Source organism: Peromyscus leucopus, chromosome 4 (genome assembly GCF_004664715.2).
Source record: "Peromyscus leucopus breed LL Stock chromosome 4, UCI_PerLeu_2.1, whole genome shotgun sequence".
NCBI classification, from domain to species: Eukaryota; Metazoa; Chordata; class Mammalia; order Rodentia; family Cricetidae; genus Peromyscus; species Peromyscus leucopus.
Window position 1 is genome coordinate 151,417,961 of NC_051066.1, and position 24,155 is coordinate 151,442,115.

The 24,155-nt window shown below is 50.4% G+C and overlaps 1 long non-coding RNA gene across 1 annotated transcript; it reads left to right on the plus strand.

Moving 5' to 3' along the window:
- The first annotated feature begins 6,978 nt into the window (after window positions 1-6,978).
- Window positions 6,979-10,726, plus strand: LOC119087808. Its single transcript, XR_005091283.1, has 3 exons — window positions 6,979-7,094; window positions 7,204-7,319; window positions 10,464-10,726. It is a non-coding gene; the product is annotated as an uncharacterized LOC119087808 (long non-coding RNA).
- Window positions 10,727-24,155: the final 13,429 nt, after the last annotated feature.

Consider the following 24,155-nt stretch of genomic DNA (forward strand, 5'->3'; position numbering starts at 1 on the left):
ATGTGTGTCTGTGTGCCATGTGCGTGCCAGGTGCCCACAGAGGCCAGAACCCGGAACTGGAGTTACAGCCAGCTGTAAGCTTCCATGTGGGTGTGGGGGAAACTGACTGGGGTCCTATTCCTGGCAGGCAGCTTAGGCGCCTCTAAAAATAAGCGTGGTGTGGCACCCGTGGTGGGCCAGAAATTTGTGCCGTTCTGGTGTGTACAAACCAGCAAGTACAGTGTATTTGGACTGGGGTAGAGGGAAGACGGCGGTCCGTGTCTCCTACCCTTGTTAGTTTTTCTCAATAGCTGGCAAGTTTCTACACTGAGACTATCTCCCCCGTTTGTGTATGGGAGGAGTGTTGCACTAGTCGTGTTTGTGTCGTGAGCTAGCTCACTGTTAGCGTGGTGCTCTCACCCGGGCACGTGCCCCTATTATCGAATAACACAGTAGTGAGCCACGCATGCGAGAAATCGTTGCTTTATTTCAAGAGAAGCGAGAGATAAGAAGTGTCTTAGTTTTGGAATGGTGAAAGCAGGTCTCCCTCACTATGCCGTACTCATATTCAACTTACGCTAAACGGTAGTTTTGTATGAAAGTGTCAATCTAGCTCAGTTTCAATTTTTTGTTATGAGCGGAATTAGTGTTCATTCAGAAGTGAGATCCTATGCCTTCATAGCTAGGCCTTGAACTGAGGTTTCGATGTGCTTATCTGTCTCTCACGTATATATAGTCACAGACTTTATGCCTGACGTCGGGTGCTCGTGCTGTTGAAGAATTCCCGACTCTCCAGGCAAAGAGTCAGCAACGTGTAGGATTTGATGTGGAAGTCAGAACCGTCGCCTGCCCTCACTGACCTCGCTTTCACCTTAGCTATGTCCCAACTCAGATATCTGAAAGGCTTGTGACATTCTAGTATAGGCGCTGCCGTGTTTTGCCTTGTTTAGAAGCACGCAGTTCTCTTGTTCTGAGCCTAGCCTTCTCACACCTGTATGGCAACAAGGGCCTATGTCATGGAATACCTCACGACGCAATAAGTAGGTGACTTCCTGAAGAATGCGTAGAGTTTCTTCATAGAGGAGGCAGGGATGTGTGCTATTGCGAAGATGTCAGGCACCTAAACTATGCGTGTGCTCACATACCCTTTGCGAAGCATTGGAGAACCTAAACGTAGAAGAAGAATTGGTTGTATCATGATTTCCTCAAGAATTTCCAGGTTCTGTAGTGCACCCTTAATGTCGATGTGCATACTGAGCCTTAGCGATAAACTGAAGAGCGGACTCGAGCGTATTGTGCGTAGTCTTAGGGTCCGAGTGGGTAAACAGGTGCAGCGAATAGCACTCGCGTCTGTTCCTAGCACAGTTTAACCGCTGGGTATTGGACTGAGACAGGACGCCATAGGCGATTCCATCCTGTTCTCTAGCCTTACCGTGTTTACTCTCAAAAATACTGAGATAATCGAAAACAATAGTCCTATGGCGCCACGTGTTGGGGTGTGAGTACCGGTTTAGACACAGGTGTATCTCTGGATGTGGTGCTGAGCTGAAGCCTGACGTCGTACCTCCCGTAACCTATCAATGGAAACACAGTTAATTGGCAGAAAGATTGCTCCGTTTTCCAAAAGCAGTAGTGTTTTCCTTGTAAGGCCAATGGCGGCCGTGCTCTTGAATTCAACTTCCTTGTGGACGCAGGAGGTTAGGATATCATATAGTGAAAAAACTAGCTTCAATGAGTTTCTCTACACTTTTGGTCTCATGTGACATTATATAAGTGTTTGTGACTTCTCAAGTGTGCAAAAAGGATATGAGAAACGCAAGCACCTATTTGTGCATATGTGCTGCTCACCTTATAGTATTATTCTCGACGGTGGCAGATAAATCCAGTCTAACTTATCCGCATCTTCTCTGAGGTTGGACCCCTCAGTCATAAGTACATCTTGTATTGGAACTGAAGGATTTAAGCAGCCTCACGGAGTGTCAGTGCCAGCTCCCTCTAACTCTAGTTTCAGCATGCAAGTGTCGGACTAGAACTCTCTGATGCCCCGCATTGTGGGAGTGAAGCTTCCAGAAGAGTGGAAAGCCCCAGGACCAGAGAGGACAGCCTGGGGCTCTGGCCCAGACGAGAAAGAAGGAGAGAGAGGCCCAAAAGGAAAGCCTGGCCTGGTTCTGAACCGGTAAGAAACTTTGAATCCGGATGGACGGACACCGCACAAGGTTCTTCTTGCTCTGCGTGCACGCTAGCTTCACTGTACTGGCTACCTATAGGAAAAACACTAGCTAGAGTGAAGAGGCCTTTATCTCACCCTGAGGAGGCTTGAAGGCCACTAGAATCATATTATATCCTTATCTTCACTAAAACGAGTGCAAGTTTTGTATCTATATTCAGTCTCCCAAGTCTCCATAACAGCAGTCTTAAAGTGTTGATTCGAGGCCCGCCTACAGAACGTACGACTAGCTCGGTGTGCTAAAATTTCTGGCCAAAGTAGGCACAAACAGTGTAAGCGAACTATCTAGCTTATCCCGTCGCCCGTGCAAGTGCGAATTCCCCTATGCATATATCTGCATGTACAGTCCTTGGTAGGACGTGGAATTATAGAGCGTCCCGATAGTCTCCATGTTAGCTTAGTGTCCCAGCCATTAAAGTGACTGCAGTGTTGAACTAGCTAGCTGATGCGCCCGCCTTGTTCTCTCTAGGCGCACATCACAGCTATCTTTGTGCGGTGAGGCGAATAAGGCTCACTATCGGTGTATCTGCCGGCGTAAAATAGTATTACGAGCGCACTTCTTGAAAGTAGTGTGTGAGTGCGAAATCGTCAATATGTCTTTAAGTTGTGCGTACGAGAGCCTACACTGGCGAGGAGTTTCTTTTTCTGCCTGGGTCCGATCTTATATGGTGGATACATCTAAGAAGTTCATTGTTCAAACTTTTCCTAAAACGTGTGATAGAATAAATGTGTGAGAGAAACCACACAATCAGTTTTCCGATAGTTTTAACATCGAGTCAATTTATAGGTATAGTTGCATGTGCTAGTGTATATGTCTGGTAATGAAGCCCAACTACGCGTAGTCTTATTATGTGCCCATGGGTATTTGGCCATAAACAGTGCAAATAGTCACCGTGCGCGGTGTCGTCTATTGTCCAATGTCGATGTAATGCATTAGTCTTATATCCTGAGCACGGATTGTAGGATGTACCATGAGAGTGAGGAAGTACACGCCGTGTGTATTTACTGCGTTAAGTTATCATTCGTTGAATATCGTTGAGTTATGGAGAGCTTACATATATGCTCGTATGCCCGCAGATTGTTGGGGTAAAGGTATAATTCTAACACTTGAGTTCTTTTTGTTGGCTGAAGTCGTTAGCTTCGACGTGCAATTATATGCATTGTGTACTGGCCTATGACCAGTAGAGTGCAAGAATGCTTTCTCAAGCAGAGTGTTATTGTCTGTAGAGCCAGCATTGTATCATGTGCATTATTAGTGGTGGGATCAAGGTTCGATTCTGCGGCATTTAATGAGCCGTCTATGAGATGGGTTATAGTGAATGAGCTGACTCAGTGCTATTCAGATCTCAATACTATCCACTATACAGATGCTTCCACCCTCTCCAAGTTTGATCAAGAACACCTCCCAGACCGAGCACCCAGTTGTTTGCTTGCAGTATCCTCGCTCAAGACTCTCAGACCATGCGAGTGCACAATATCGTCTATCATGAGCGTCTGCCTTCGTTCAGCATATGAGGAATGAAAGTGACAGCAGTGCCTATTGGAACTGAAGAGATGTGCGCCCTAGATTTTGTTACTTAGGTTAATCACTCTGGATTGAATCAGTGTGAGAACCCTGAACCAGTCCAAGCCTAGATAGTGTCACACCCCAACGTATTGTCTAGGACGCACACACAGCTTCTTGGTTGTGTCTCGTAGCTAGTGCTCTCCAACAAATGATACTCTGCAACTTTGAATAGGCTCTACACCATCCACAGTCCATGTGCCCAGTGAGTCGTGTGAAGTGCAAGAACTGCTTATTTCTCTAAGAACGCAGAGTTGAGTTGTCGGTGTAAGGCACACATAGTGCGGTGCAATTGTCAACTTCCTAAACGGAGAGTGTGCTTACTCTCTCCTCGAGCTTGCAAAAAAATTGTCTTACGCAAATAATAATGTTTCCTACACCATGGTCACATGCGGGGGTGCCCAGCCCCCACGAACACTTAGAGGCTGGGATAACAATGGAAAGGGTGCCCGCCCAGACAACTCACCAGGCTATGTCGATAAGTCTGTACATTCCCAAGGCAGCGCTACACCACTAGCTTGCAAAGTAGCCACTCGCTGTGTTCCTGATATTCGCGCATGCAAGGATCTGCTTTCACTATCTGTTTATTGGACTGCAAGTAGGTTATGAAACTCGTCCCCTGCTGTTTTACCCTTAAACAGTCTGTCGCTCAATCCCAATAGAGCGGCGTCTTATTACCTTATGTAACTTGCCCGAATGCTCTCGTAGAATTAGCGAAGCACCAGGTTTCTTTTTGTCCTGATGTGCCTGCATGCCTCTCACTGTACTGGCCCGGGTAACTAATTAAGTCTATGAACCAGCGACCAGCGACATCCAAGTGTCCTAGTCGGAACAGGGAAAAGAATGCCCTTATTTCTCAACATAGGCAAGTGTGAGTCGTGCCTATGGCTCGATGAAATCAACAGGTCCCTACGACGGTGAGGCTTGGCTTCAAATTTCAACTTCTCGTCAAAACGGCCTGCTAGTATGTCACATGACACTGGCGCATTTCACTCGACTCTATCATGTGTTATGATGTTCTTCACCTTACTCACGGACTCTGGTGAAGGTTCCAGCACCTTCACCTAAGCTTGTCCTGCTATCCATAACTCAGGCCTTTCTGCTGTCCACGAATACACACAGTGCCCCAAATAGCCCCTGAATCGCGTCTTTTCCCAGCACTATGTTACATTGCCCTCTTCCGTATTTGGTACCTCTCGACGAAGTGAAGCTACTCAGTCCCTTTACTTAGATTTCAAATTACTGAGTTGAACGTGGACTAAACTGCCGTCAACGTCTTGGTAGGGAGAGCACGAAGCCTCTCACGCTTACTTGAATGTTCTACCATGCCAATCCACTGCTTATGACTTCACGAAAGTGTGACTAGGCCCTGGAACATAGCCGAAATTGAGCACTTATATGCTTAGTAGCTCTCTCGAAGGAATGTGGGTCGTAATTATTACCCTCCAAAAGTCACGAACAAGTGGGTTTGGGGTCATTGTAATGGGCGACAACTAAGTCCTGGTTTAATTCAACTCTCCTACCACCCCTCCTTAATACGTTGGGTGGGCCAGACCTCGCTTCACTGCAACACTCAGTAAATGTCAGACCTCTCTCTAGCTGCATCTAAGTGTGGTCATTCTAGTGGCCGGCCTCGTTAAGAACCACCTACACTCCACCTTATTGTTTCTTATGTTCCTTGGCCAATAAAGCTAGTGTCGCGATGAGGAGCTATAGTGTCACATCAATCGGCGTCTGTTCCCAGTAAGTTACTAAAGCTTTAATTGTGCACTTGGGGAACCGTAGAAGCCCTGTTTTACTTACCCCGTTTCCCTGTTTCTACACTACCCTGAGCCCTGATTATACATGAGAATATTTAGTGTCCCAGAATCCCTAATGATGATAAGAGTACTGCGATCAGAAGCACTCAGTGTGCTTTGGGTAGTACTAAGGATCTCTAGTGGGAAGCCTCAGCTGATACTGCGCCCTATAGTGGATTAAACAACTAAATGTGAGAGGTGACTACATAGGAATGACCAAATTTTTATTTTTTCTCAAAAGCAGTGAGTGTCCTCCTTGGAGTTTGTAAGCTGTAGGCACCAACGACAAATCATTAAGAAGGTTCGAAGTCCAACTCCTACCAGGACCGTGAAGAGGGTTGTAAGTGGGACACCCTCCGTCAAGATTCCCTCTCCTATGGTCATCTGAGGATTTGTGGTCTCTCCAGAAGGCTCCGCGGGCCGTAACAGGACAAAGACAGACTAATGTGTCTGGCCAGAAGGATGCAGCACTCGCGGTTCCGCAAGTACAGTTAGGACTGAAGAGAAGCTCCTGTTTTACTTAGTTTCAATTACTGAGTGAACTAGATATGCCCCGTTTGTGTGGAAGCACACATTGGACTGCCATGTACTGGCCATAGAAAACACGGTAGCGTGTTGTCTGTTCGATCACAAGCACTTGAGAGGGTTGATAGAGTGAGGCAAGAAGAACTGTGAGCTCAGTATGTCTAGCACACCAAATACTCTTCAAGCAACTCGAGTTTGGACACAGGTTCCTGTTTTTGAGTTGTAAGGCACCACTGAGGACAGTTCTGGGCCCTGCACTTTAGCCCAAACCAAACCAAAAAAATCTTAAGATGGGCAAAAAGTAGAATAAGAACTCCCTACCTTTCAACTTTCAACTTCACCTATGAGGACCGAAGCCGAAGCCTCGGTTAGGTTGTGTGCAATGACTACGTGCCAGGTGTAATAACGTATGTTTCGTAGGCACCTGTGTAAGGTGTTTTACCTCTTCACCTCCTTGCCGTAAGAGACACGCAAACTACCGAACATATAAACGTCCTACTCTCTGAAGCCGCATAATATCGAGTAGCATTTAATAAGCCACTCGACGTGAATGCTCTTTAGCGCCAGCCGACTAGCTTCACATGTGTCTATTTTGGAGGCATTGAAGAGTAATGGCGTCCTTAACTGTTACTTAGTATCTCGAGTATTCTTGTGTAGATATAGAGCACCTAAGATTATTCGCGCCAGGTTCTCGTGTGGATGAGAGCACATCAGTTCTTGTGGTGTCTGGATGAAACTAGGAGTTGCGTCCACGCCTAGCTAAGCTGATCTTGTCCCTCGACATCGCGAAGGACACACCGACCTCAATGCTCAAATGTGCCCTCAACTGGTAATTGCCTCAGTTATCTACCAAAGGCTGCCCGAGCCAGACGTGTTGACTCATCACCCTCTTCACCCAACCGTGTCCAAAGCAGGAAGAGAGGAAAGGAGGCAGCCAGCCTCTCCTCATTTGCCTTTTTCTTATCTGAAAGGAAACACGTTCCCAGAAGTCCCCAGCAGAGTATGTCCCTGGCCAGAAATGGGTCACAGGATCACCCCCAGACCAATCCCAGGCCCAGGAAGATGGGCTTGCTGTAGTGGACTTAAATCAATCACACTCTCTTTCCTAGGACCGGGCCCATGGCCAGCTGGAGAAGTCAGCGTCAGTCAGCTGGCAGGAAGGGAGGGCAGCCGACAGGCCAGCCCCCCAAGCCAGGACTCCAGCACTTTCCAATACTTAGCAAAGGTACCTGGTGGTGGGCGGGGGGGGGGGGGGGTAGAATTGGAAGTGGGGTTGGGGGTGTGGGTGGGATTCCAGTAGGGGTGGGGGGCTGGAGGAGAGTTGGGGGGCAAGTGAAAGGGAGTGTTGGTGTGGGGCTGTGGGTGGGAATGTGGGGGTGGGTGGTGGGGCAGGGGGTATGGGGGAGTGGGGAGAATGCTGGTGTGGGGATGGGCAGAAGAGCTCAGCCCCTCCTGCTGTCTCCTCTGGCCTCTCCCTCCTTCTCATGAGGTGCCACCATCAGGCTGCCAGAGTCAGGATGCCCATCCTGTACACAGGCTACTGGAGATTTCATGTCCCTGTAGGAGTTTTCAAAGTTCCCAAAATATGAAAGCCTCTCTTTTTTTTTTTTTTAAACAAATATTATATATCTCATCATAAGAACTTCATTAGCTGGTCATGGTGGAACATGCCTGTAGTCCCAGCACTTGAGAAGCTGGAGCAGGAGGATTGCCACAAGTTCCAGGCCAGCCTGAGCTACACTGCAAGACCCTGTCTCAAAAAGAAAATTATAGCCTTGGATCCCAGTTCTTGGGAGCCAGAGGCAGATGAATCTCTGTGAGCTTGAGGCCAGCCTGGTCTACAGAGTGAGTTCGAGGCCAGCCAGAGCTACATAGTGAGACCCTGTCTCCAAACGGGGGCGGGGCTGGAGACATTCTCAGCAGTTAAGAGCAGGTGTTACTCTTCCAGAGGACCCAAGTGTGATTTCCAGCTCCCATGTCTGGCAGTTTATAGCTGCCTGGAACTTCATCTCCACCTCTGATTCTAACACGCACGCACGCACGCACGCACGCACGCACGCACGCACGCACGCAGGCGCGCATACATACACATGATTAAAAATAAAAATCTTTTTAAAAATTGTATAGAGCTGGGATGTACTTCAATTGGTAGAGGATTTGTCTGGCTTGTGCAAGGTTCTGGGTTCGATCCCCACTATCACCTAGGAAATTAAGAAAATGGCTGAACACTGAAGGGGGGGCGGCTCAGGGGCCGTGGGAGAAGAGCCTCACTATTTCTGTAATGCTGTCCCTTGACTCAGTCCCAGGAGAAGCAATGTCCAGTTGACTTCTGACCTCTGCTACAGAGCAGGGAATCGATCAGCCCCCTGGGGCAGCAGCTGTAAAGACCTTTGCAAACAGTGTGACCGAGTTCGAAGCCCGGTGTCCACTGGGGCAGTAGTGCAGACTGTAAATGTCAACCTTGACTTCAGAATCAGGGCGTTCCACACGGGGTGGGGCTCCATCTCCCCCGAAACTCTTAAAGCTTTTCCTCCCCAGCCCCTTTTTCCTAAGAAATTCTTACATGACCCCGAGAATATAAAATATCAGACAAGTCAAACGTTTACTGGTAATAAGCAGGGAAATTTACTTTAAAGCAAGTCTTTGGAAGACATACAATTTTAACATTTATTAGAGATGAAAGCTGGGGCCGGTGAGATGGCTCAGTAGGTAAAGGAGCTTGCCACCAAGCCCGACAACCTGAGTTCAATCCCCCACGTGATGAAGGGAGAGAACGATCCTCCCAAGATGTCCTCTGGTCTCTATGTGCACACCATGGCATACGCACACACCTGCTCACATACATTCGTGTTCACAAATACGCACACACCTGCCCACGTGCATGCATGTTCACAAAATAAAATGTGATTTTAAAAAAAGATGAAAGCAAATCATTGCACAAATGAGATGGTATTTATTTTTTTAATATTTATTCTCCCTCTCTCCCTCCCTTTCTCTCTGTGTATGTGTGTCTATGCATATATTCTCTCTCTCTCTCTGTATGTGTGTGTATGTATATATTCTCTCCTCTCCCCCCCCCCCGTGTGTCTGTGTGTCCATGCATATACACCATGCACATACAGATGTGTTTGGCTGCTGGGAACTGAACTCAGGTCCTCTGCAAGAGCAGTATATGCTCTTAGCTGCTGAGCCATCTCTCCAGCCTATTTAAATCTGTATTGGTCCTTCAGCATGATGATTTCAGTACATTTGTGATTTGTGTACATACACATATTTCATTATCATTCCTCACCTCCCACATGGCCCAATTATTTATTTATACACAATTATTTATTTTTGCACAAATAAGTGAATCTTGATACTACAGGGCAGAGAACATTTCCAGCATTTTCAGGGCTGACTAATATTTTGATTCTATGATCATCACAACCAAGCACATAGCTACTTTTCAAGGTCACAGTCTCTAAAAATCCAAATGAAAGTTCAGTCTCCTTAAAGTCTCAACATCAGACTGGAGAGATGGCTCAGCGGTTAAGAGCACTGGCTGCTCTTCCAGAAGACCTGAGTTCAATTCCCAGCACCCACATAGCAGCTCACAGCTATCTGTAACTCCAGTTCCAGGGAATCTGGCACCCTCACAGAGACATACATGGCAGGCAAAATACCAATGCACATAAAAACAAATCTTTAAAATGATAAAAATAAAATACATGCCTTCTTACTCTGAGAGGGGAGGACCAGGGAAGAGCCAGGGCACCGTTGCAGTCAGAGCAAAGCAAAACCAAAATTCAGTGGTGCAAAGAATTTGGTGCCTGGTGTCTGGGACCCTCTAATACCCTCTACTCCACCCCACCCCCACCCCCCGGCTCTGAAGACCCTGAAAGGTCACACTTCTCTGAAGACCCTGAAAGGTCACACTTCTCTGGCCCTGCCACCCAAAACACACAGCTTGTATGTACCCTAGGCTCAGGCTGGCTTCACTCCACAACTGCTGATGTCCTTAGTGTCATCCATGGTACTGACATCTCCGAAATGCTGGGGTCTTATGTTACAGTCACCTCCCAGATTAGAGACTTCCATCCTGCAGGGGAGCTCCCTAAGCAGGGAACAGAGAAAATGTAGCTTCAAAAACTACCTGAAACTTGGCCGGCTGTGGTGGCACACACCTTTAACCCCAGTACTCAGGAGGCAGAGATAGGTGGGATCTCTGTGAGTTCGAGGACAGCCTGGTCTACAGAGCTAGTTCCAGGACAGCCAGGACTGTTACACAGAGAAACCCTGTCTGGAAAAACCAAAGACCAACCAACCAAACAAACAAACAAAAAACCTCCCTGAAACTCACCAGATTCACTAGTTTCCTTCCCGCCAGGGTAGACAAGAAGAGGGTCAGACCAGCTGAGCTGCCTGGAAGAGCTTTAGACCAACTGAGGCACCTGGAGAGGACACTCTTCCACCTGGGAAGCCGCCTGCAGGCTGTGCAGTGTGCTCTGGGTTCCCAGCTTCGGGAGCTGTCACCCATACTGGGGTAGGATTTGGTGATACAGTCGTCTTTGAGGCATTTTTGCTCCTGTGGGTAACCCGTCATCCCATATTCCTGTTAGTGACCCCAATAAAACTCATCCATGGTTCACCAAGTTGACTTTGGTGGTATCCATACTTCGGCCTATCTTGGGTTCCCTCTGTGGGGTGAAAAGATGTGTGTGTTTCCTCTCCCCAGGAAAAGTTTGGTCACACAACAGGTCTCTAGTGCAATTGGGGTACACCTTCATCAACAGCCTATCCTGAGCTCTCCTCAGGGAGAGGAGCTCTGCCACATGGTGCCTGGCCTCAGCATCTTCCCATGATCCCTTCATAGGGATTCCACTTTCAGAATCTACCCCTTCACCAGTGGCCTCTCCGAGCCTCTCTTCAGGGACTCCAGCCCTGCCACACGGTGTCCAGCCTCAGCTGCTCTCCATGTGACTTTAAAACTAGTGCCACCGGAGAAATTCTTACACCTTACCAAGGGTCAGCATGAGGTACAATCTTCACCCTTCTGAAGTACAACTTTTGTGTGCTGACCCGGAGGAAGCCCTTGTGAAGGTTTTAAAGACGCCGGTCTCTCAAGTGTGGCTAATCTCTCAGCTCCAGCCTGCCAGCGTCATCTGTCCCAGCAAAGCAAAGCTTCCACTTCAGTGGACCTGGTCTCCTGTTCATCACAGCTGATTCTTCAGCCCCAGCTGATCAGAAACAGAGTCACAGTTCAAATATCCCATAAGTGGCCCTGACAGAGGCTTTGCTCCCCTCCGGAATTTCACAAGGGGCCAGGCCTCCTCCTCTGCATTTCTCTCAAGGCCCTTCTCCTCCAAGTCCCACAGAACAGCCCCCTGAGCTCTGAGCACTCACCAGCTTTTCCAGCCCAAAGTTCAGATCCCACCACAATCCTCCCCAGGATACACGGTCAGATCTGTCTTAGTAAAACCCTGCTCCGGTACAATTGTCTTAGTTAGGGTTTCTGTTGCTATGATGCAACATGGTAACCTGTTGAGGAATGTTAGCTGAAGATAGGTTGCATTTGTTTGTGTGTGGAACATTTGTTTAATGATGCAAAGATGTGTTGCATTCTTTTATGTTGCATTTGTTTAACTTTGTGAAGCTGTGTTACTGTGCCTGTCTAAAACACCTGATTGGTCTAATAAAGAGCTGAATGGCCAATAGCAAGGCAGGAGAGGGATAGGCAGGGCTACCAGGCAGAGAGAATAAGGAGGAGAAATCTAGGCTCAAGAGGAGAGGAGAGGAGTGAGGAGTAAGAAAAGGAGAAGGAGAGGAGGATGCCAGGGGCCAGCCACCCAGCCACCCACCCAACCAACCACGGAGTACAAAGGGAAGAGAGACATATAGAATTAAGAAAGGTAAAAATCCCAGAGGCAAAATGTAGAAGAAGAGAACCATGTTAATTCAAGTTAGCTAGCTAGAAATAAGCCAGGACTTAGCTTGTTACTCATAAGTAAGAAGAAGTCTCTGTGTATTTATTTGGGAGCTGAGTGGCAGCCCCCCAAAGAGTGGGGGAAAAAAACAAAAGCAAGAAACCACCAATAACCAAAAGCAAGTTGGGGAGGGAAGGGTTGATTTCCTCTTACAGTGTGTAGTCCCTCACTGAAGAAAGGCAGGCAGGAACCTGGAGGCAATAGCTGCTGCAGAGACCATGGGGGGTGCTGCTTTGGCTTGCCTTCATGCTTTGCTCAACCTGCTGTCCTGGAACTCACTCTTTAGACCAGGCTGGCCTCAAACTCACAGAGATCCACCTGCCTCTGCCTAGTGCTGGGACTAAAGGCGTGCGCCGCCGCCACCGCCACCGCCACCGCCACCGCCACCACCACCACCTGGCTTAGCACACTTCCTTATAGCACACAGGACCGCCTGCCTAGGGGTAGCACAGTCCGTAGTGAGCTGGGCCCTCCCATGCCAATCACTAATTAGGAAAATGCTCTACAGGCTTGCGTACAGGCTCATCCTATGGAAGCATTTTCTCAGTTGAGGTTCCCTGATCCCAGCTGATTCTGGCTTGTGTCAAGTTGACAGTACAACTGTCCAGCATACCACTTCCCACACACATGTGGTACAAATGGCAGAAATCCTTTTAGGACCATTTCAGAAATGATTGGAAATTCTGTCCTAACCTCAAACTAAAACTCATTAACAAGTTTTGTTTATCAAGACAGGATCTCACTCAGGAGCTCTGCTGGTCTGGAATTTGCTATGTAGACCAGGCTAGCTTCACACTGCTGGGTTTAAAGGATGCACCGCCATGCCTGGCTTTTCAAAGGACTTTTTTTTTTTTATAGATGAAAAACCAAGTCAGCAACCCAGACAGTAATTGTACAAATCAACCATTCTAACATGACCCAATCGGAGATACAATGGCTGACCCGTGCTGAGGCCTTCACGCTCTCTAATTAACTTGCTCTTTCTACAGGAGCAGGAAATTAGAGCGGAAAGGCATCTGTCTGCAACACTCCCGTCTCAGGTCTGCGCTGAGAGCTCTGGGCAGTGTTTGAGGACTGTGTGGCCTGATAGCAGGCCAAGCACAGCCAAAGTGCAGGACTGAGGCTGCAGGCAATTCACAAGGTGCTACAGCTCGTCCCACCAGAGACACTTGGCTCATTAAGTCGCCGATTTTTAACTAAGTTTTGGTCTTCATGTGCTCAGAAACCCCTTACAGTTCCTCAGTCTTGCAGCCCCCACATTATCCCATATATACACCTGTTTAAACAGAGGGTGGGGTGCCTAGACCAGCATGCATCTATTCCAGAGGGTGGGTCCCAATGACCTAATCACCTTCCCCTAGGCCCCACCTCTTAAAGGTCCCACAGCCTCCATCTGGTCAGCATGGGGAGCAGGCTCTTTGCTGTGTTTCCTGAAGCTCCTCCCTTCTGTCTGTGTGTCTGTCCCTTAACAGGGAGAATTGTGGGTGTCTGCCTTGATCACAGCTGCTCCCAGAGCCTGAAACTCAGTCTAGAGCAAAGACGGGCCTCAGAAAAGCTTTTTGGAAGAGGAGGGGGTCTCCCCCCCACAGTAAAGCAGCTGCTGTGTAGACCTGAGTTCAATCCCACCCCCCACCTCACCCCCACCCCCCCCCCACCCCCACCCCCACCCCCATGCTTGAAACACGTGTGTCATCCCAGTGCGGGGGGAGGGGTGGAGGAGGAGCCTGGGGCTTTCAGGCCAACCAGTCTGCCTAGTAGACAACCCCAGGTTCAGTGAGAGGCCCTATCTCAAAAAATAATGTTAAGGTCTGGGCATGGCCGCACATCCTTTAACCCCAGGAGGCAGAGGCAGACAGATCTCTGAGGCCAGCCTGGTCTACATAGCAAGTTCCAAGACAGCCACTGTGAGACCCTGTCTAAATCTATTTATTTTTTTGTTTGTTTGGTTTTTGTGTTTTTGAGACAAGGTTTCTCTGTGTAGTCCTGACTGTCCTGGAACTCGCTCTGTAGACCAGGCTGACCTCGAACTCTCAAAGATCCGCCCACTTCTGCCTCCTTCAGAAGACACCTGAAGTCAATCTACATCAACATGAACACACATATAGGCATGTACACATGCCCCCCCCAAAAAAAAATGCAGGAGGGGGCATTCTTAGCTCTCCCAAACACACCAGGCACATCTTGTCCATGTGGCTTGTGTCTAGCGTGTCCCCTCTGTAAACAGTTCTGACTCTGTCACCACCCAGAGTGGTCTCCCAGGTCCGGGCAGTCACAGCAAAGGGCCCTGGGCATTGGACTCAGCCTGCAGCAAATGCTAGGTGCTGCTGCTGTGGCCTAGGGGGGGAGAGGATAGAGAGGGAGGAAGGGCATGTTCCCCACAGACCCAAGGAGAAGTATCGCACACTCAGTGTCCAGGGGACAAGACAGGCATTGGGGGTCTCCCTGCCATGCAACCTGGGGGCCTCTTGGCTTGAACCTCTACCCTCTGGGATGCTGTGCCCTCCATCCAGGCTGTCTGTCCTCCCTTCCATCTGTCCCTCACCCTCCCCTGCCCCTTCCCCTGTGACCCCCACCCTTCCTCCCCACAGCTGTTAAGGGTTCTGCTGTTTTTGTCTTTACTGTTGTGAGAACCCAGCTTGCCTGAAAGGCACCAGGAAGCCAGGGAAAGCGCCAGAAATGATACCAGCAGCCCTCAGCACCTGCTGGGCCCCAGGCTCTGTTCCCAGTCCTTGTCACCACTGAGGAGGTGGCACTGTGACTCACCCCACTCTGCAGATAGTGATACTGAGACCCAGTGGATGATGCCTCAGACAGGGCTCAGCGCAGGAAGCTGCCCTCCATTTTCATGACACAGGTGGAAACTGGGACCTCATACTCAAGGCTGTGTTGGGCCCCAGCTTATCTTGTCATTTAAAATAGCATGGTGGCGCACGCCTTTAACCCCAGCACTTGGGAGGCAGAGGCAGATGAATCTCTGAGTTCAAGGTGAGCCTGGTCTACAGAGCAAGTTCCAGGACAGCCAGGGCTACACACAAACCCTGTCTTGAAAACAAATAAACAAACAAAAACCCTAAATAAATAAATATAAAATAAATAGCATTTCCTGAGTACTCCATGTGGTAGCCACATGCAGACTATTTGGTCTTAGGTTTTTGTTTCTGTTTGGGTTTAGGTTTGAAGTTTAGAGATGGTATTTCACTAGGGAGCCCAGGCTAGCCTCAAACTCAGGACCTTCCTGCCTCAGCTTCCAGAGTGCTGGCGTCTCAGGTGGACAACCACACTCCGCTCAGCTGGTGTTGCTGAAGCCACCTGCAATATCTCCCCATCATCGCCCTGGGGCCAGCAAGATGGCTTAGCAGGTAAAGACCCTTGTTCCCCAAGCCTGGTGGCCTGAGTTCAATCCCCAGAACCGACATAAAGGTGGAAGGAGAGAACTCACCCTCCCACACCCCCAATAATAATAAACAAAACATTAAAACACGATCGTGTTGTTGACAAAGACTCCACAGAACAAAATCTACTTTCTAAATTGTGTAAGCCAGTGCTTTCCGGCCCTCACAGAGCTGTGCAGGCCACAGTCACCACAGTGGAATGTTGCCCTCACCCCTGAAAGGAACCATGAGCTTCTTAGCAGGCTCCTCCCCCTCCCCTCCCCCATCTCCTGCTTCCTGTCTCTTCCTGGAAAGGGATCCCACCACACGGGGCCCTTGGGCATGCATCACCAAGGCGGTTCATGTTGTAACACACATCGGTGCTTCGTTCCTTTTTGTGGCTGTATAGCGATCCCTTGTAGGAACTGGCCACAGTTTGGGTTTCCCTTTTGTTGGTTGATGGACATTTGTCGCTGTGTTTACACAGATACAGTTTTCTTGAGTATGGATACTCAGGAATGCAGTCATGGAATTTCAAGTGTATTCGTCTGTGTGGAAGGGAGACTGGGGTCCTGTACATGCCAGGTGCTCTACCGCTGGACAACCCCCCCCCCCCACACCGCCCTCTTTCTCTTCTCTCAGAAAGGTTCCTGGACTGGCCCTGAACTCACTCTGAAACCGAGGCAGGCAGGCCTTGACCTTGTGATGATCCTGCCTCAGCCTCCCCAGCAGCCTGGGGACGTCAGGCCCACACCTCTAGAAGGTGCTCCACTTGGTCTTTGAGGAACTGTGAAGCCATTCATTCTCTCTCTCTCTTTTTTAATTCCCCCCACCCCCACCCCAGAGGGGCGCGTGAGGGACCCTGCTGCTGCCCCAGACACACTGCTGTGAGCGCCCTCACAGCCCCCCCCCCCAGCTGTCCTGCTCTGGCTGCTGCCCCGGACACTCTGCTGAGTCCCACTAAGAGTCCACCAGGGATGCAGTCGCTGTGGCTTCCATTTATGCCCAGTTCCAACCAACATAAGCCATCTTAGGGCTTGAGTTCAGAGTTCAGTGTCCTTAGTGGACTTTCTAGGGAGCAAGACAGGGGATTCTGGGATGTTCTGTGTTCATCTGGGGGTGGATTGCACAAGTGTGTCCCCTTGGCGAGGACCCATCCTATCCTGTATGCAGGATTATGTGTCTGAGGATATTTTCAGTGTATTCTTGGGGGATGGCTGTGCTGAACGGAGTGCATGGCTCACGTTTCTGCCTCGAAGGGCACATATGAGCATCTCAGGGTAGGAAACAGCACCAAGAACCCTGTTTCGGATCCTGGCTCAGTCACTGCTGAATGTGGGACCTTAGACCATGGTGTCCCTTCACCTCACGGACTTCAGTTTCCTGCTGTGTTTCTGTCTGGTTCCCAGCTTCAGAGTCCGCAGAAGGTTCAGGAAATGATACATCTGTAAGTGCACTTTCAGGGTCCGGAGGGACGATTCACTTCGTAAACTGCTTTGCTCTGAAAGCGTGAGTGCCTGGGTTCAATCCCCAGAACCCACATACAAGAAAAAGGCTAAGTGTGGTTGTACAAGTACGGAACTCCAGGGTTAGAGAAGCAGAGACGAGTGGATCCCTGGGGCTCACTGGACAGACACCCCAGCCTACTCCGTAGCTCCAGGCCAGAGAGAGAGAGCCTGTCACAAAAACAAACAAAAGCCAGGCAAGGATTGGAGAGGTGGCTCGGTGGTTAAGAGCACATACTGTTCTTGCAAAGTTCTCCGATCAGTTCCCAGCACCCACATGGCTCACAGCCACCTGTGACTCCAACTCCAGGAGATCCAAGGTCTTCTCCTTGCCTCTTTAAACACAGTACATGCACGGCATACACTCACATAATGAAAAGATAAGCTGGGGTGTTGGTGCACGCCTTTAATCCTAGAACTTGGGAGGCAGAAGCAGGTAGATCACTGTGAGTTCGAGGCCAGCCTGGTCTACAGAGTGAGTTCCAGGACAGCCAGGACTACAAAAAATCAATAAATAATCAATAAAAAAATCAATAAATCTAAAAGTAAATATTAACGTCTAAGGATTGACAGCTAATGCTGTCCTCTAGCCTACACCACACACACACACACACACACACACACACACACACACACACACACACACACACACACACACACACACACGGAAACACTTGCAGGGAGCTAACTTCCCTGAGAAGGAGCCTGATAGAATTCCCTTGAGACAGAGCTCCGGCACCACGTGCTCTGTACCTTTGCACCCAGAGCCCCGCCCACCTTCTACTCTATTGGTCAGTTACCTGGAGCAGAATCCTCCAGGTTCCCATTGGCTTCTCCCTACAAGAGCTTATTAGCATGTCTTAAGTTGCCCAAAAGACGGGAGGAGTCTGAGTCCCTCTGGCCCCGCCTCCCTGTGCGAGCTTTCACTCGGTGCTTCAGACGTCTCTCTGCAGGCTGGTGGGGTTGTGTCCCCTTCGTCCTGTTTACTAAAAGGTCTAGAGACATGCATGTTCCCCTGTCCACCTCAGTCTGTCTTGGAGACTTCCTATTACAGAGTATTTCCCGTCCTTTGCTTGGGCTGTGGGACCCTCTGTGTATCTGTCCCCTAGGATGGCTCAGAGCCACAGAGGTCAGCCGTGGGTTCAGAGTCCACCAGGGACCCCAGATAAGCTCACCCTTCCCCAGCCTCCTCCCCTCCCCCAGCCCCCCTCCCTGGTGGCTGTGTTTGGGCCTTTTACAGACTTTTTTTTTTTTTTTTCAAATTGACTTTGGCTTCTTGGCCTGAACTCTGAAGTACTTGAGCTGATAAGATATGAGCTTGGCTGAGGCTCAGGGCAGGGGAGTGGAGGCTGGGCGCACAGATGAGGAGGAGGGGCTGGGCACGGCCTCTCCTAGGAGGACATGGGGCTCCTGGTGACAGCGGACAGAAGACAGTGTCTCTGTGGTGGTGGATCACGGGCTGCTCTGAAGGAAAGCAGGATGGAGGCGGCCATACCCCGGCCCTCTTCCCGCAGCTCCTCATTACCTCCTAGGGCAGCGAGACCAGACGTGTGGCTATCTACACAGCCTCTCAAGCTGAACCAGACCCTCTGGGCAGATTACAGCAATGTCCCACAGGCCTGAAGGCAAAGCCCGGAGAGACCTTGCACCCTGCAGGCAAAGAACCTGTCTCCACGGGTACCCGCATGGTGTGGCGGGCCAAATGTCAGCCTCTCAACTGTGTCGACAGACCTCTGTAGCCATCTCTCCGAGGCGTTTGCTGGTGATCTGAGCCAGAGCAGGGGACAGAGCCATCCAGGAGGGCTGAGAGGCAGAGAGCAAGCAAAAAGCCCAGGACTGGGGTGGGGAGGGGGCTGAGCTTGCCTAGCTCGCTCCAATTGCAAGGCCCAGGACTCCAGCCCCAGCATGGTGTAGACTATGGTGCCGCCTGGACCCCCGCACTCTGGAAGCGGGAGCAGGAGAATTAAAACTTCAAAGTCTGTTCTCGCTGGCTTGGCCTTCATGGGACCCTGTCTCCAAAAAAAGTACTTGGGATCTGGGTAAACAGGGTGGGCAGGCAAGTACTGAGTCAGAGCCAGGACCCAGCATGGAACCCAGCAAGGCCTCCCCAGCCATGCCAGGTCCTGCTTGAATTCTCTGACTCCCCAGGAAATCTAGAACCCTCGAGGCCACCACCCAGTCCTGCCCCTCCCAGCCATAGTCCAGAACGCTGTTCCCTCTGCCTGTCACCCTCACCTCCTCCTCCCCGATGCTCCAAATGACCATCAGTCCCCATGCCCTCCCTGCCCCAGCTCCGGGCCCTTGTTTGCGGGTGACCAGCACGGCCAGAGCCTGAGCTCTGTGGCTAACCCCCTGGAATCCAATGCTGCCTCTTAGTCATGCGGCCATGACTCTGTTTCCCCACCTGGAAAGCAAGCAGCGATAGTGTGTATCGCGATAGTGTGTATATCGCAGCAGGTTGTGAGGAAGAAGAGGGCCAATATTAACACAAGTGCTTAGGGCCTCGCTGGGCATCCTTGGCTCCGTCAGTGATGTTATCATACCCAGCTCCCCACCCCCACCCCACCGCCCAGCCACAACAGCAGCTCACTTAACATCTGGTAGACAACCCAAAGCAGCCTTCAAATATGTTCATGAAGACGATGGGGGGGGGGCGGGCTGGGACAGAAGAGAGAAATTGTGAAAAACACCACAGGACTAACCCATGTCACACACACACACACACACACACACACACACACACACACACACCCCTCAGGAGCCTGGCTTGCGGGAAGAAAACAACAGGACTTGTTTTACTGTGGTCACCCTGGAAGGGATGGAACAAGACATTTTTCTTCTTTTGTGTTTGATGTGTTTCTCCTAATGTCCTCTAATAAGCACAGTTTCTATTGAAAATGGGAACCAAATCACAGCGGATCTAGTCAAGAGAGGCCACGGGCTTTTGATCCATGCTGTCCCCACAGGAGCCCATAGTGGTGGATCCCGAGAGAGAGAGAGAGAGAGAGAGAGAGAGAGAGAGAGAGAGAGAGAGAGAGAGAGAGGGGCCAGTGTTGGGGCTGAGCCTGGCCAGGGCTTGGTGCTGGTCAGTCACAGAGCGACCCCTCCCCTTACTCAGAGCTGAGATGTTCTGGATGCCACCCCACAAAAAGCCCGTTGAGATCCCTCGAGAACCAGTCCTCTGCTGTCCTGGTCTGGTCACCATCACCCATGACCTCCAGCTCCTCACAGGGGCCTGGATGTGCTGTGTCCCCAGGCCTCCTGTTGGTGGCCTATGCAGCCCTGTCAAAGGCAGCGGCCTGATGAAGTACCCGGCCAATAAGTTACCCTGAGGTGGAAGCAGGTCTCCAGGGAGTTGAGCAGAGTCTGCAGGAACCCCTGGGAATGGAGCAGGCAGGTGGGTGTCAGGTAGAGCTGGCCTCTGTCTCCACCACTGCGCTCCCCACTTGGGTCTTTGCCCTGTGACTTCTGCCATGTTTGGAAGCAGCCAGATATGACCTGAACTTTCCGCCCTGCAGAACTGTGGGCCAAGATAACCCACAGCTATTTAACAACTACCAGGTCTCAAGTATTTTGTAACAGCAATGTAAAGTGGAAAAGACAGTCCATTTCACAGAGGGAGAGCCGAGGCTCCGACGGAGTTTGCTCACGACAGCCGACAGGAAGGATCTGAACAGAACAGGATTTGGTTTTCTCGTTGTCCCTGGTCCATGTCTCACGCCCACTAGACTCAATGATTTCCTCGAGGACAGGAATTAGATGCCAGCCTCCACCATGACCCCAGGACTTGGCCCAGAGTGTGGTAGACCATAGAGAACCAATGATGGCTGGGCAGGAAATGAACTGACAGATGATGGGTGGGTGAGTGAAGGATGGATAGATGGATAGATAGGTAAATGGTGGATGGATGGGTGGGTGGGTGAATGGGTGGGTGGGTGGATGGTGTGGGGTGGATGGTGGGGGTGGATGGTGGAGGTGGATGGTGGGGGTGGATGGTGGGGGTGGATGGTGGAGGTGGATGGTGGATGGTGGGGGTGGATGGTGGGGGGTAGTTGGGTGGGGGTTGTGAGGACAGGTGTGTATATGGATTAATGAACAATAGAAGAGAGGATTAGTGTCACAAAAATGAAATTAACCAATGGTGAGAAGCCTGGAGACCTGTCTGTCCCCCACACTGACTGCCCCGGGGAAGTACTGCAGGCCGGCAACTCTCAGCAGCATCAGACTCCAGTTCTGCTCTGTCTTCCCGGGGTTTTAATGTTTTAAATGAATTCTCATTAAACATTAGGAAATTTCACATTTAAAATGTTTATAGATTTTTCTTGCAAAATTGATTCAGAAACAATGATTTTGGCCCCCAGGGATCCCCGCCCCTGCTTCCCAGACACCACTGTTTTTCTTATAGTAAAACCATAGAGGAAATGAAAAACTGCTCCTACTTGGCTCTTTCATCAAAAGTGGGGAAACTAAGTCAGGTGTGTGGCTCACGCCTGTAACCCCAGCATTCAGGAGCAGGAAGATTTTGAGTTTGACAACAGCCTGAGCTGCATAATGAGATCCTGCCTCAAAACACCAAAACAGCAACGTGAAGAAATAACAGGGCCGACAAGAGGGCTCAGTGGGTAAGGGGCTTGCTGCCAAGTCTGATTACCTGAGTTCGATCCCCAGAACCTGCGAGGAGAGGGAGAAAACCGATTCCACACAATTGTCCTCTGACCTCTATATATGCACAACGGTATGCTTGTGTGCTCACATACACACTAAATAAATGAATGTAAAACATAAAAGAAATCTAAGAACAGGGTGTATTTTGTGTGAGTGGAGGACACCTGGGGGACAGAGGCATGAATGATGGGTGTGTTTCTGCTGGACCGCAGGGCACAGAGGTTAGGGCGCAGACACTGGAGCTGGCCAGGTTCCACGCCTCTCAGCTTCCACTGCTCGTCTGCACAGAGTAACGGTGCCTGGCGTCCATCCTTGCCTCACAGGCCACTGATACGTCCCCGTGTGTGAAAAGCTCCGCCAGGCCTGGCTTCTGTCCCCTACATGACCTGCCCATAAGAAATTCTCAACCTTGGGGGCACGTGGTAACCCCCCACGGGGCATCCGGAAAAGTCTAGAGGCAGCTTGGGCTCTATTTCAGTGGGAAGGGGTACCCCTTCTGTTAAACTCCCTGCTGGGCACAGGAGACACACACACACACACACACACCACACGCACGCGCACACACACACACATGCACACACACACACATGCACACACACCACACACACACACACACACACACACCACACCACACACATACACACCACGCACGCACACACACACACACACACACACCACACACACACCACACACATACACACCACGCACCACACACACACACACACACCACACACCACACACATACACACCACGCACGCACACACACACACACACACACACACACACACCACACACATACACACACGCACGCACACACACACACACACACACACGCGCACACACACACACACACACACACGCATGTACACACACACACACACACCACACCACACCACACCACACACGCACGCATGCACACACGCACACACACAAACACACACACACTGTAAAGGATGATGGACTCAGGTCATCCTGCCAGCCCCCACACCCCCCAACTCTACCCCAGGCCTCAGGAAAGTACATCCCCAGCCTAGCTAGGTTGGAGTCACACAGCTCTGCACCCCTGAATGTGTGACAAGAGACATCCCTGTGCCCCTGAGCCACCCACCCCAGCCAGAAGGATCCTTAGGTCCGACCTCTGTCCCAGGATGCTGGGGAGACCTTACAGCCCTACACACCAGGCAAGGAACATGTCTCTAGCGCCTCCCAGTGGCCTGGACCCTGAACTACAGGCACTTCCAGCTGAAGTTGGAGTATGGGGTGACCCAGATCACCAAGGCGGAAGCCGGGCAGTGAGGAGTCCAAGGGTTACAGAAGGCAAAGACATAGGGATGTGGAGTTGAGTCCTCTGTCACTCAGCAGTCGGGATATCTTGGGCGAATCCTGACCCTTCTGAGCCTCAGCTTTCCCATCTCCGAAATGGGGATGGCTGGTTGTCAGTCTTGGTGGCAGGGTCTCCGTAAGATCACACCGTGGGTGGTGTGGATCAGGTGCCACAGCCGTCCAGGTTCCATCTTGATATGTTCTCAGGGATGACCTTGACCTCTGATCTTCCTGAGGCCGGCACTGAGATTAGAGGCCAGAGCCACCACAGCCAGTTTATGAGGTGCTGGGGATCAAACCCAAGGCTTCGGGAGTGCTAAGCAAGCTGTCTACCGATGGAGCCGCATCCGAGCTGCAGACTGAAAATCCTTAAACAGATGTCAACAAATACTTGCAGAGGCACACACATGCAGAAGAGAGGGTGAACCACGGCCCGTGGGGATCCCATCTTTCTTCGACACACCGTGTTTAAAACATGTACGTGGATGACAAATGTGACACCAAAGCCTGCCTTCGCCTTCGCCCAGCCTATAAAGAACCCGACACCTTGCCGGGCGGTGGTGGCGCACGCCTTTAATCCCAGCACTCGGGAGGCAGAGGCAGGTAGATCTCTGTGAGTTCGAGGCCAGCCTGGGCTACAGAGTGAGGTCCAGGAAAGGCGCAAAGCTACAGAGAGAAACCCTGTCTCAAAAAACCAAAAAGAAAAAAGAAAAAAAAAGAACCAGACACCTGTCATTCCAGCCTTGGGAGGCCGGGGCAGAAGAATTGAGAGTTCCGGGCCAGCTTGGGCTATGTAGCAAGTCCCATCTCAAAATAAAAATGTAAAGAACTAGTGTTGCCGCTCTGTAAGAATTATGACTGTTCACTGGAAATAGAGCAATGGAGGGGGGCCGCTTCTCTAACAGAAAAGCAAGGCAAATGGCCTGCACATGCACTTCTTAGAGCATATGTTTTCATATTTATTTGGCAGGGAAGAGGTATGTGCATGCCATTGGTGTGCGCGTGTGTATGTGTGTGCGTGTGTGTGTGTGTGTGTGTGTGTGACCACATGATGCTTGTGGGGATCTGTTCTCTCCTCCCACCACGCAGGTCCTGAGATTTGAACTCAAGTCATCAGGCTTAATGGCAACCTCCTTTACCCTCTGGGTCACCTCACTGGCCCTGGACACTCATTTTAAAACTCCATTGCTAACATACAATGAACGCGTGCTGTAGGCTAGCCCACGAGGAC